Raw genomic sequence first — 12,989 nt, 5'->3', positions numbered from 1 at the left:
GGGTTATTCAAATCCATCCCACGTTCAGATGAGCTCCACGTCTCCATCACAGGAGAAGCTATCTGCAATGTTCAGCAAAGTGTATTAGTTGGAGACAGCATTCTGGAGACATACTGCAACTGCTTTTCCCTTTAGGATTTTTGTGATAGCAGCAATTACAAACCTTATTTAATCAAGACAGTTTCAGGTTGATTGTATAAATGAAGAAGTCACACAGCTGCTATTGCAAAGGAATAAGCACACAACATTACTCAGAGCTAGAAAGACTCTCCACCACAGCAGTTTCACTACAATTAACATCAAATTTATCCTGCACAGAGGATGAGTGTTAAAATTGCACCCTATCTCATGCCCACTTAAGCCCCTGAAATAGCTCTTAAATGGACTTGACCTTCATTCTGTGCTCAGCACCTGCATGAAGGGTGAGATCCAGCCCAAGGCCATGTTTCAGGGCAGTAAGGGTTTCAGTAGGAGGCCTGGGAGATGTGCCTGATGCTCCTCCACATGGGAAAAAAGAGCTGCTGGGGATACACAGAGCAGAAGGAATGCAAGGGAAAGGGAAGGAATGCAAAGTAAAAAGCAAACAAACCGAAAAGGACCTTTCAATTTTGTTTCACAGCATGGCATTGCAACTGCACGGGGTCAGGAACAAGAGGCTACAACTAGCAAGGTAGAAAGACACAGTGGGATTGCCTCTACATCCCTCAGATTGCAAAATTATCATGTCATTAAAGGGGATAAACACAGGCAAAGGGGAAAAGAGCTCCTACATAGTCTTGAATTGTGTTAAGGAGGAGGGCAAAGGACTAAAACAAGCAAATGCACAGCCACAGGAAACAAATGTAACCCTAAGATACCTTCTATCTCCCTCTTTTCTGGCAGATGGCCAGTTCCCAGTTCCTGTGGATTGGTTTGTGCACTAAGGAGGTTAAAGTAAACAGTTTCCTTACTTCTTCCTGCCCAGACTGAGATACGGGATCACTAATGTGGAGCGTTGCTTAACCCAGGCAGGAACCTAATTCTCGCTTAGCCCTGACTCCTGAGGAACAATCCCATGCTGGTGTCCAGGGACAGGAAGGGAGAGACTAACAGTTCCTTGGCCTCTGCATGAAGAAAGAAGGTAAATTCCCTACAAATACCCCCAAAACTATACAAGACTTTGTATTTTTCAGAATGCAAAAGTGAGAGGTGGGGAAAAAAAGAGGAGCCACATATGACTCCTGTGGTGAGGAGGGGACCAAACCCAGGGTTTGTTTTGGCTGAGCACCATTAGGTGGTTCATTTGATGTCTATGTGGTTTAAACACATGCACAGAACAAAACGCATTGCTAAAGTGTTGTAAAGAGGAGAGAGGGATTTCAGACCTACCTATAAACAAACTGCAGTTTGTCTCCCATCTTAAGGCTAGGAAAGAGCTGACCATCCTTGAGGAAATTCCACTCAATGTCATAGCAACATTTCAAAGCACTTTGGAGATTTAGGAGTTGATTAAGGAGAAATATAGGTAAAAAAATAAACACCAAAGCTGAGGCTCTCTTTTTGTCAAAGGTTTACAAGTGTCAGGAAAAAAAGTATTGAGGAAGAAAGGCCTTGTAATTAAATCCCTAACTTGAGATTCAGGTTCTTCTTCTCACCTTAGGTTAATGCCTAAACACAGTCACAACAAGAAGTGCTTTGTATATTTGTAAACACTGTGTTGCTTAAAAGTACATGATACAATATACAATTTCATAACCCATGGCATGCTGTCAGGAGGGTACAGTGGGAATAGCTGCCTGACTATGCAGTACTGTCATTCCTGTGGTAAATCACAGAGTCCCAGACTGGTTTGGGTTGGAAGGGACCTTAAAGCTCACCCGGTTCCAAGCCCCTGCCACGGGCAGGGACACCTTCCACTAGAGCAGGTTGCTCCAAGCCCCTGTGTCCAACCTGGCCTTGAACACTGCCAGGGATGGGGCAGCCACAGCTTCTCTGGGCACCCTGTGCCAGCGCCTCAGCACCCTCACAGGGAAGAGCTTCTGCCTAAGATGTAACCTAAATCTCCCCTGTTTATCTTTGAACCCATTACCCCTTGTCCTGTCACTACATAATTACATCCAAGAAAATTCAGGTAGTGTCATGACACACAAAATTGTGCCAGGGAGAGGTTTGGAGTCTATTGTGTCTGTTTTGTATTGAGGAAGGAAAGTGCTTTTCACCTTCCAGACTTGTCTGGGGCTAAAGCTAAAGCAGTCACCTGGACAGAGCCATACAGACTGTAAACTCCCAAAGAAGCATTTTCTCTCATAAAACAGCATCCAAGGAGTGAGACACCTTCTGCCCTTTACTTTTGTTTCATTAGTTTTGTGGTGTGTCCCAACACATCACACTGAAAAACGAAGCAGGACGCAAAAAGAAGCAAACAATCCTTCCTGTGAATCTCTGCTTTTGTCTGGAATCCTTTTCTGGATGTTTATGGCATCCCATAAAGTTGCTGAAACATGCCTGCTGTATTTCTAATTGTCATTTGAAATGCCAAACCCCAGAAGTCTTGCTTATATTGTACGCGAACACAGTGTCTGCTTATGTTCAAACCCTCAGGCACTTGAAATAACTCTACTGTACACAGAGAACGTTGTTCATTTTGTTTTTACAGTTTTTGCCTGTGTAGAAGGAGCTCTCATGTCTTGAGAACATAAATGTATGTTCATAACCAAGGAGCGAGATCACAGCTGGAATCTACCTGAGCCTTGGATCGTGTTTCAGCAGTGGCATGAACCGAAAAAGCAGCTTATTTCTCTGTTTAATTTACAAGAGCTACAACTGGAATGGCACATACTAGACTTACTGACGTAACGCACAGGTGAGTGCATGGTACAGGTCCACCTCTGTGCCTGATCCACAGGGAATTCCAGCCTGTTTCAGCCAGACTTAAGAGCCGTTACCACTGTAGCCCTGCAGGAACCTGGTCCGAACCCTGGTGTGTTAGTAAAGGTGGCAGCTGCCATAACAACTTCTGTGTAGGCTACAAACTTGGGGCATAAAATGAGGCCTTTTTATTGATTTCATACCAAGCCTCCATTGTTCTGTCTTAAAGAATAAACCATTACAGAGAATTTATAAGCAAATTTGCCTTTTTTTTTTCTTTCAAGGATTAAACAGGAGCAGGTCGTAATTTCCTTTAAATGCATCTATTATTCATCAGTATTGAGTAAGTTTTATTATGGGCTTAAACCCAACAGCATATATATCTTTATACTCAATTCCAACCTGGTCCTTACATGTGTTCTGAAACTCATATTTTATGTTGAGATGTGATTGCCCATGAAAGTCACAGGGTAACACGTGTTCCCTGAGTAAAGGCACAGACAAGTATCTGGCCAATGTTCATGTTTCACCCTAGTTTGTTATCAATAATCTTACATGCAATTTTGCCATTTCCTTTCTGTAGGAATCTCTGCAAGTAGGTTAGTATAGTGTGGATTACAGAAAGCTGACACATAGTATTTATGAACAGAGAAGAAGTAAATGAATTTCAGCGTTTGGTTCAACATTGGAGAAAGGCTTTTTGCAGTATTTATTCACCCACAGCAATAAGGGAAGGTACAGTCCCTCCTCTAGTCCAGCCATATTACCAGACAAGGAAAATCCTGCTGAGTTAGGACCACAGACAAAGGGTCAAAGAAAGAGATGCTGCATCTCTCAGGGGGCATCTCATGCAGCCAGTCCTGTAATAGCTGTCATTATTTGTAACATGTGCAGTAGAGGAATAGGTGGAGAAATGAGGCCATGCACCTAAGGTTAACACCTTTCTTTTTAAGCAATCACCACTTTTTGCAATGACATGTACAAGGGTCATTTGGGGTTTTCCTTCCCTTGAAATCTGGGTTTCCTGAGAGGAAGGAGAGCTCAAATACAGGAACGAGTGGCTGCACACCATTTCCAGCAGCATAGTAGATCTTCCTCATTGACACAGGTTTAGGCACCACATCTGAATCTCCAAACTTCCTGAATTTCTCTCTTTGAAAAGAGAGAAGATGGGGAAGGAGATGGGTGGAGAAGGTGAAGAGGTGGGTCTGTCCTTTTAAAGGCCTTGCTAACACAGCAAAACTGCTCGCATTGCCTTAAATCTACCATAAAAAGTAGGTTGCAATACAAGTGGGAAATACAAGGAAATGTTTCAACTAATAAAATGCACTGGACTGGCACCAAACTTCTGCTTAAAAAGCTGCTTATAAGAAACAACAATGACTTACAGTGTCACTGTGAGATGATCAGAGGACTCAAAGATCGAAGAGTACCTGGTTCATCTGGTTGAGACCTGGAAAACACAGTGTCACATATGAGCAAACACCACCAGCAATCAAAGTATGTTTTGAGGGCTGTTAAACAGGAGGAAACGTTCAAAGCCAGGCTGCTGGGCCACTCTGTGACCTAATCCTGGCCAGGCAGAACCAAATCTGCCGTTCACTAGATCACCACTGATAAAAGAGAAAAACTCCAATTTGGTTTGTCTGAGTTGTATTGCAGATCATTTTTAAGCCTCTAAAAGAGTTAATGGGACTCTAGAGCTAATACATTATAGGCTTCTAGAATGGTTTGGGTTGGAAGGGACCTTAAAGCTCATCCAGTTCCAAGCCCCTGCCACGGGCAGGGACACCTTCCATTAGAGCAGGTTGCTTCAAGCCCCTGTGTCCAACCTGGCCTTGAACACTGCCCGGGATGGGGCAGCCACAGCTTCTCTGGGCACCCTGTGCCAGCGCCTCAGCACCCTCACAGGGAAGAGCTTCTACCTTATGTCTCATCAAAATCTCCCCTCTTTCTTTCAGTTTAAATCCATTATGAAATACTTTATGCAGCTGTGTAGGTGCTAGCAAGATGAATATAGGTTGACTTTTACCAACTTAACCTATGCAGAGTGAGTCATAATTTGTACCTTGCGTCATTCAATAAATGGGTCTTTTGAAAGTCAACCCACTGTGAATGGGCTGCTAGCTCTCAAAAAGCAAGAACCCTGCTCTCCTGCCCACAGGCTGCCTAGTTGCAGGATCAGAAAAGCTATTCTCTCAAGGTTCCAATGGGATGGCAATAATAGGCTCCAACAAAACAACTACATGTTCGTGGGTTTGCTGCATCTCTTAAAAGGTCAAAAGGTTTTGACTGAAACGACTGTTTTTATTTCATGAACAACTAATTCTTAATCATAAATGTGTGTTAATCTCATTGCTACTTCTGCTGTGCCTTGTAACATTGTTTCTTTAGTCGATTGTGCCTCACATCAACTTTTTAATTACTACCTTCTTCAGGAAAACCTTGAAAGTTTAGGTAGATAATATTTGCTTTTGTGCTTTTCAACACAAACTCCTGGGTGAAGGAGACTTTCTATTTTGTAGTCACTCAGGGGAAAGAAAAGCAAGAAGAGAGGAGGTCTACAGGCTCCCAGGGATCTCAGCACTGGGGAGAAAGAATAAGCATCTTTTGTTGAACAGGAAAATAACGACAAACACAGTCAACAATCCCCTTTTGTTGTGAACAAGAAAGGCAGGGATTTAATAGTCTTTAAAGGAGATAGAAAATTTCCATCCCAATGGAACCACGGAGTAGGTAGACACATTACAATGTTTGGGAGTCCAGTGATTAAATTTAATACTATGCCAAACAGCAATTAGTCGATGAAGGACGTTCATAAATAGGAGAGAAACAAGGGAAGTGTGGCTCCAGGACAGCACTGGGCCTCCAGTGCACTTTGGTGTGCAGCTTTCTGCTTTAATAACAGCCTCAAATGAGAAAAAGTGATTTATTTCCCTAAGGAAACTCAGAGCAACTGTAAACACAGGCTGACTGGTCCATGTTGCTAAAGCTTCAGCACTCAGGGTCAGATCCAAGAGCAGGGCTTAGGCACCAACTGAAGCACAGAAGCGTATCCTTTTCTCCGGGATTTTTCTGGCTCACTAACTCAACCCCCTGCTCAGAGTACTGGTACATGTGAATCCCACTAGTAGACATTGAATTCTCCCAGCTCACTGTGCAGGCAAAGCAGCATCCTAATTAAGGCTCCTGAATCCCAGCCTCAGAGCTGGATGCCTGTGTCCTTTATGGATCTTTGCCGTAGTGCATTAAAATCCCCTGTTGAGCCCCATGTGACACATTGTCCTTAACACCATAGATACATGACTAATGATCCATCAGACTAGGAGCATAAATCCTTTTTAACTTATCCATGGTCTCTCCTAAGCCTGTCCAACCGAGGCAGCAAGCACGTGGTGTGCAGAGAAGGCAGCAGCAATACACAAGCCCTGTGCACACAGACTGAACAGGTCATATAATCATAGAATCATGGAATGGTTTGTGTTGGAAGGGACCTTAAAGCTCATCCACTTCCAACCCCCTGCCATGGGCAGGGACACCTTCCACTAGAGCAGGTTGCTCCAAGCCCCTGTGTCCAACCTGGCCTTGAACACTGCCAGGGATGGGGCAGCCACAGCTTCTCTGGGCACCCTGTGCCAGCGCCTCAGCACCCTCACAGGGAAGAGCTTCTGCCTAATGTCTAATCTAAATCCACCCTCAGTCAGGTTAAAGCCATTCCCCTTGTCCTATCCCTATATGCCTTGTTAAAAAGTTGGGGGCTGCAGACCTGGTCGACTTCAGTGAATAGCCCCTGGTTTTGCAGAGGACAAACAAGAGCATCCCCTGGTTTTACAAAATGAAAAATTACCCCCTGAACTCTGAGAAGTGACCTTTGAAGGAAATAAAATTTTCACTTCAGTTTCTGCTAAATGAACTGCTTCAACCCATCCCGGTATCTTCAGCATCAGTAGCTGAAGTCTCAGGTAAGACTCGCAAAATATAAGTAAAATTAAACCGATATATGTGCATAAGAAGACATGACAGCTCGTCTTTTCTTCCTTTTCTATCATCACCTATTCCTACAGTCCAAGCAAAGGCCATCATCATTCTAACTTGAAGTAATCCCTCTTACTTTAAAATGTATTTTGGACCAGACCTGCTTTTAGCTGCTTTAGTATAAATCTGCTGTGTTTTCATGGACCTTCTCCAACTATATTCTGGTGCAAGCAAGATCAGAATCCTACTTTGGTGATAATTTGCAGGGTTATGCTAAAGGTCAACATTGGTGCAGGCCACAAATTTTGGTGAAATCTCATCTATTTATGGGGAAAATAAGTTACGGTTATGAATTATTATAATAGTTCCATGATTTTATTTTTAATGATAACTTGTCGATAATCTTTCAAGCATCTTGCTTGAAATTTTAAACCCACCCATCAATGTATTCACCACCAAGCATGCTCTGTGTGCTAAGTCAGCTGCAGCTTTCGTTACAAGAAAATAATACAAAGATGTCTAAGAAAAAATCTTGGAGTCTCTATTTAACACTTCAGATGAATGGTTGTGTGAAGCTCCTATCCGAATCCCCTGTCACAGGCAACTTCCCTGATGCCAGAGGGAGCTTTGCTCATCAGTGAGAGAAGCAAGTGATTTGCACCTTCAGAAAAATATCAGACTAGATATACTCAGACTTTGCGTATGATTTGTGTTCCAGGTGGTGGTAAGATGTAAATCCTCGAGGCTTTCTCCACGGTGATTAAATGCCAAGAAGTGAAGCAGTTTACTGGAACAGCAGCAGCTTCTAATGTCTTTGCAGTGACAGCTTTAACTAGAAAGTCACAGTATGTTATATTCTGCGAAGCTGAGCTAGACCATTTTGGCACAGAGGCTGTCTGCCTACCAAGGGTGGGGTAGGTATTTAGTATCTATATAATGACTTCCTACTGCAAGTGGGTCAGGTAATTCAAATAACTAGCCAAAACTGCCTTTGGTCGAGTCTGGTGGAAGTCTAGCTTGTAAGTAAATACATCCCTGTGCTACGGAGTGCACATCCTCCACCATGTGATGTCTCAGCCATTTCCTGGTACTGCCACTCCAACAAATACTTCACTTTATCTCCCTCCGATTGTAACATCGGCAGTTTCACCACTGAAATTGTTGCTGTTGCTGCACTTTCTGCTGTCAATGGCCTGCTGTGAACTGAAAAAATACCTGCTGAAACAGAACAGTCAAGCACTTGAATGATACCAGAGGCTCCTTCCTTCTCTGCCTGTGTTGTAGCACAGCAGGCAACCATCCAGTTTGTCAGTTGTGCTTGTCCAGCTCCAACCCAAATGTTTCAGAATCCAGCCTGCACAAATAATCAGGGTTTAAACAAAAAGTGCAGCAGAAGATCAGCTTGCTGCATGTGACTGGGGTAATGCTTGGCTTTCCCTCAGCCTGGGCCTGGATGCCTTCAGTTCAAACACGTGGATTGTGTTTGTGGGCCACAAAGATGACCAGAGGGATGGAACACCTCTCGTGTGGAGATAGGCTTGTTCAGCCTGGAGAAGGCTCCAGGGATACCCTACTGTGGCCTTTCAGTACTTAAAAGTGGCCTATAAGAAAGACTTATAGGGGAGAGACTTTTTAGCAGGGCCTGTTGCAACAGGATGAGGGGTGATGGTTTTAAACTAAAAAAGAGAGATTCAGGCTGGACATGAGGAAGAAATTTGTTACAATGAGGGTGGTAAAACACTGGCACAGGTTGCCCAGAGAGGTGGTGGATCTGTCATCCCTGGAGACATTCAAGGCCAGGCTGGATGTGGTTCTGGTCAACCTGATCTAGTTGAAGATGTCCCTGCTCATGGCAGGCGGGTTGGACTAGATCAGCTTTGAAAGTCCCTTCCAATCCAAACTATTCTTATGATTCTATGATTTGGAGTGGGGTAAAAGGTATTGTGTGCATGTGGTGGGGTGGGAAATCCAAAACTCAGCAAGATTGCAGAGGTGTTGCCTTGCACAGTGGTTAAATAACTCATTTCTGGTTGAAATGTTAAAACAAAGGTATGAACTTGAATGGTAAGAACCAACTACCAGATCCTACATGGTTCCTTCAGGCACTAGGGATGGAGCAGGCTGCCCTGTCCAGTGGCAAATCTCTCTTCTGCACAAAGCAGCCTCCCCATCAGCCTGCAGAGCTGGGAGAGGATGCAGCAGTTATTGAGAAGATCCTGCAAGTATTCAGAATACAGCTGTTTGTTTGCCAAAAACACCGTGTATGGCTTTGTTCGCCATAAGCATTTTGGGCAACACTGTTCATATTGCACCAGTTCACTAAATCGTCTGGCTCTGAAAGTAGCAGAAATGTTGACAAGCTTTGCAGTGGGTACAACTCTTGCTAAGAAAGTCACAATTACTCTGGCAGACTACAGTTGAACCACAAAAAGAGAGGTCCTGAGGAGTGAGGAGGTCCTACAGATACAAGTCAGCATGACCAAGAGGTGTCACCATGTTTCATAACTCAGCCCTTTACTGGAAACCAAGTCAGCAAAACCAAAAGATGTTCAAAGACTCCAGTGGGCTCTGGGTTAGGCTGATGTCTTCCGGGGAACAGATTCATCAGTGCAGAGTAGCTCTTTAGAAACAAAATATCTAGAAATGAGCAAGTTAATTCATAGATGAACTATGTTATTGTGCAAAGTGTTTGCTTGTGTATCTTTCAAAACAAGCACGCTCCTGTAAAGAACAAATGAGTGTCAATATTATTCCTAAATGTATTTGGAAATGAATACTGTAGCAGTGTGTCACTTAAAAGCACTCGGGTTTGATCTTCACAAGGTTATCCCAGTTGCTTCACCCCATAAAGTTAACCACAAACACAATAGTGAGTGAGTCAGAAGACAAAGCTGACTCTAAGAGAAGGGATAAATGCCACAGCAGCAGGAGGCACAGAGCAATGTTAAGGGTGCAGCCGTGTGTGGTAACAGTGAAGGAAAAGGGACTGGGATAAAGGAAGAATGGTTTTCTGTAAAAATCCTCATTTATTTCGAGCTCCTCCACCCCCCACCGAGACAAACGACTCTTGCAGGGTCTGCAACATCCAATCTGATGGACCAAAGTCTCAACTGGAAAGATGTGAGCTGCAAGATGCGAGCTCGGAGTAGGAAGGTGGCCCACAGGCCCCAGCATTTCTGCACAGGGGCTTTGAAAAGGGTTTCCAAGGGGGTTACACAAAAAGTCCTTTCAAAAGTGCTCCATAAAATACCCCTGAAGAAAGACCGTTAGGAAGAGACTCAGTTTAGCTCTGTTCTCTTCTGTTTAGCTCAGGTGGTGTTTTTTCACACACAGAAACACATGTACAGACTTAGCGCGCCATACAATGCCTCACTAAAGGCATCGAGCGGTGGTTATAACTTCATCCAAGATCAACAAGGTCTTTTTCCACAAGCAATCCTTTGTGTTTGGGAAGCCTTTGCCCTGAATTTTACTGTCTCCCAATCAACTAACAGGTGCTGTGCAGTCAAACACGAGCTATTTAAGGGCAACCTGCATAACAACTTCCCAGGCTGGCAAGCAATCTTAAATAGTAGTTAGGTACTGGAATGGGTAAGTTTTATTGAGACAAACAGAAACACTCCCAACAGGAAAAGAAAGGCGGGGGGAAAAAGAGGGAAAATGATACCTTTCTTGGTTTTCATTTAGTCTTCTCTCTCATATGTTGGCATAACAACCCTCAAAGAAGAGCATGAAGCTCCCAAAACCAGACACCGTGGTAATGTGACATTAGACCGTGGTTGCTCTTAAAACTTTCCAGTTTTGTTTTGGTCAACAACATAATGTGCTGATTGTGTATGTGATATTTTCTCCACTTTCACAGAGCACAGATAACGTATACTGCTAATGTTGAAAGCATGTTATTTCAGGCAATTTGACTTAATATTTTATTCCCTGGAGAAGGCATTTTGAGCTCTCTCAGCTAGATGCCAGATGTGTCATTTTGCATTGTAAAACCACACCAGAATTTTATAAGCCAGGCAACTGCTCATTTGTGTACCATTCCCATATCAGATTTTTAAAAGGATTGGTGCATCATACGGTATAAAATGTGATGTTTCTCCTACAAAAGCCCCTGCTAAAAGCATTGTACATATGCTGGTTCTGCCCCCAGAAGGGTAGAACCATACCACTGGTTTCTTTGGTCTAGTATCACCCAGAAAAGGCTTCTGGATTCTTAGAAGTTCATGTGAACCAGAAGAGACTGCTGCTGAGCTCCGCTACTGAAGGTCTTAAGAAAGGCATCATCTAAACTCAGAGGATATGGGAAGGTGTCAGTGCCTTGAAGTTCATTCAGATGAGGAAACAGAATATCAAAGACAAGAAATGCCTCCAAGTCTGGTGTATTGAATTGCAAGGAGCAATTCAGTGCTTTTACCTGGTCTATACAAGAGTAAGCAATAGGAAGCATCAGAACCTCATCAGAGTCCCTCCACTCGCAGAGGCAGAGGGCACAGAGTGACCCATGGTCTAGAAGCTGTTCCAAAGGTGCATGAGAAGGTCTATGCAAGTAGCATTGCTGGAAAGAAGTCTTGTGGTCAACAAATATGCAGGAGCCCTCATGATCTCCTGGATGTATAAGGTAATATTTACTTGCTGAAATGCTATACTATTAGTCAGGAGTGAAATACATCCCTAAGTGCTAAGTTTCCAGGCAATGATGGAATGATATTATTCAGGAGATTGTGACATTACTGGAAGTGCCATTGTTTCTGCTACTGTAATGTTTCAGTCTGCATAAAAACAAAACTCTTACCTCTTCTCTGCCCTCTTCTTCCCCTATGCCAACACACAAGTATTGGCACTGCATCTCTTTTATGTTTAACCATAACTATTGATATTTATGGGGCATGTGAATACATTGGCTGGAGAGACAAAGAAGAAAGATGCTCACAGGCACTGCTGGCTGTGAAACAAGAAAGGCTGTGTCACAGAGAGCATGGCAGGACAAGGCTTCAAGCTAGAAGGGGTAGATTTAGACTAGACATTAGGCAGAAGCTCTTCCCTGTGAGGGCGCTGAGGCGCTGGCACAGGGTGCCCAGAGAAGCTGTGGCTGCCCCATCCCTGGCAGTGTTCAAGGCCAGGTTGGACACAGGGGCTTGGAGCAACCTGCTCTAGTGGAAGGTGTCCCTGCCCGTGGCAGGGGGTTGGAACTGGATGAGCTTTAAGGTCCCTTCCAGCCCAAACCAGTCTGGGATTCTATGATACAGATCTCTGCACGTGAACTGATTCTGCTTGCACCAATAAAAGGCAACGCTCATGCACAACCAACTAATGGCTAGAACTGGATATGCACAGGAGATGGCAGCTTCCATCAGGCAAACCTGGGCAGGGCTGAGAGCAGAGGTCAGCAGGTGCACAGACTCGCTCTTTGAAGGCTTTTGCTCAGTATCAGTTGTGCAACAGGTTATCAGCGTGGGTGCTTCCGTACACGGTCATGACCCGTAAGAGCGGAAAAACTTGTTTTGTAGTAGTGGAGGGATTTTCCCAAACTGGGTTAAATAATATATATTTAACTGAAGCCTGCAGTTGCTGGAGCTGCTCTGGATTGACATGAGCAGAGCTGAGTCCTTTTATCTTCTTTCATCTGTTACAATGCAGAAAATCAGTGTCTATTCATTTTTGTATTCATTCAACGTTCGCACCAGAAACTCAGAACTGGTTTTCTGGATCCCTTCAGACAGAGAAATCTGACAATTTCTCAAACCACAGGAAACTTAAAAATAGCACTTGTTCCAGCACAGCTACACACTGTTGTTCTTGAAATCTGGGTTAAAAAACACTTACAGAGTCTCTAAAAGCAAGAGGCCTGAAGCAAAATGTCTCTATTGCTGCATTCCCTTATGTAAACAATTAACCCCGTGAACAGAAGAGCTACTGAAGCCAGATCCAGACTTGCTATTGATTTTGTTCCTTGAGACTAATTCCTACATGGATTTCCCAGTGTCTTGTTGGTGTTCCACCTCTACTGCAATCGTACCCAGGGAAGAGGAGGAGGCATAACAGTGGGAGACTCAACTTGGGCCTCTGCACTCTATTCAACTTTTAATTTTCATTAAACATTCAGGATTTTATTTCCAAGGCCAGGTTGGACACAGGGGCTTGGAGCAACCTGCTCCAGTGGAAGG

The 12,989-nt window shown here is 43.8% G+C and overlaps 1 protein-coding gene across 3 annotated transcripts in view; it reads right to left on the bottom strand.

The window, feature by feature from the left end:
* Positions 1 to 12,989, bottom strand: part of FGGY (FGGY carbohydrate kinase domain containing) — a 299,368-nt gene that overhangs the window by 233,520 nt on the left and 52,859 nt on the right. For all 3 annotated transcript variants that reach the window (XR_003992624.1, XR_003992626.1, XM_030494718.1), the window contains exon 3: positions 4,236 to 4,300. The gene's annotated coding sequence lies outside the window, so the exon portion shown is untranslated. The remainder of the gene's footprint in view (positions 1 to 4,235; positions 4,301 to 12,989) is intronic.

Source organism: Strigops habroptila, chromosome 8 (assembly GCF_004027225.2).
Source record: "Strigops habroptila isolate Jane chromosome 8, bStrHab1.2.pri, whole genome shotgun sequence".
Taxonomy (NCBI): Eukaryota; Metazoa; Chordata; class Aves; order Psittaciformes; family Psittacidae; genus Strigops; species Strigops habroptila.
The sequence above is the reverse complement of the archived record's forward strand: the minus strand, read 5'-3'. Positions and strand labels throughout refer to the sequence as shown.